Here is a 786-nt window from a genome sequence, read left to right on the forward strand (position 1 = left end):
AGGGGAATACAGCCCCTCCCCCTGTCACGGCAGAGAGCCGTGACAGGATCGAGAGGTGAGCGAACCTGGTATGTGTTCGCTCACCTCCCGATCTACTGAGCCGACCTGTGACAGTCTCATTGTCACAGGTCGGCTAGAACTATGAGGTGAGTGGAAATCACTCATCTCATAGTTCTCCTTTAAGATTTGAAATACTTCTAAAAGGTGCCACGACTGAAAAAAGGTTGGCAAACGCTGGTCTATATCATTATATCTGCTAATTCCACCTGCTTTAAAAAAGGGACCCGGATCATTGCTATTCTTTATCACTTTAATTACATAATAAAGTTTACTGGATGGAACATTGATATGCTGCCAACTTATATTAAAGTATATATCGCTTTTGCTTCTCCTATCATTCAATTTAGCATTCACATGTCTTCTATGCATAACTCCTCCCTTTTTATAAACAATTCTCTATATCTATTCCTATGTACCAAGCGTATAATGTATATCCCTCCACACGGCTATTCCTTATAATTTACACCATATAATTTATGCAAAGCTGCAGGAATCCTTTATTTGGCACAATGACCATCTAATGTAATTTGCTAGTAGACTTTAAATAAATCTCCCAGACTTGAGCTAAGAGCTTTACTTTATGAGTACAGTGACTTGCACTAGAGGCACCAAGAGCTAATTGATAGTTTAAGCTGTTGTTAACATTGGGATAATCCCTATAGGATCTCAGTACTGTATAAGCAGAACCCCCGTTGTACACCTAGTTACCACCACTTCACTAGGTCT

The sequence above is a fragment of the Nanorana parkeri genome, unplaced genomic scaffold, assembly GCF_000935625.1.
Source record: "Nanorana parkeri isolate BGI_ZX_2015 unplaced genomic scaffold, ASM93562v1 scaffold220, whole genome shotgun sequence".
Lineage (NCBI taxonomy): Eukaryota > Metazoa > Chordata > Amphibia > Anura > Dicroglossidae > Nanorana > Nanorana parkeri.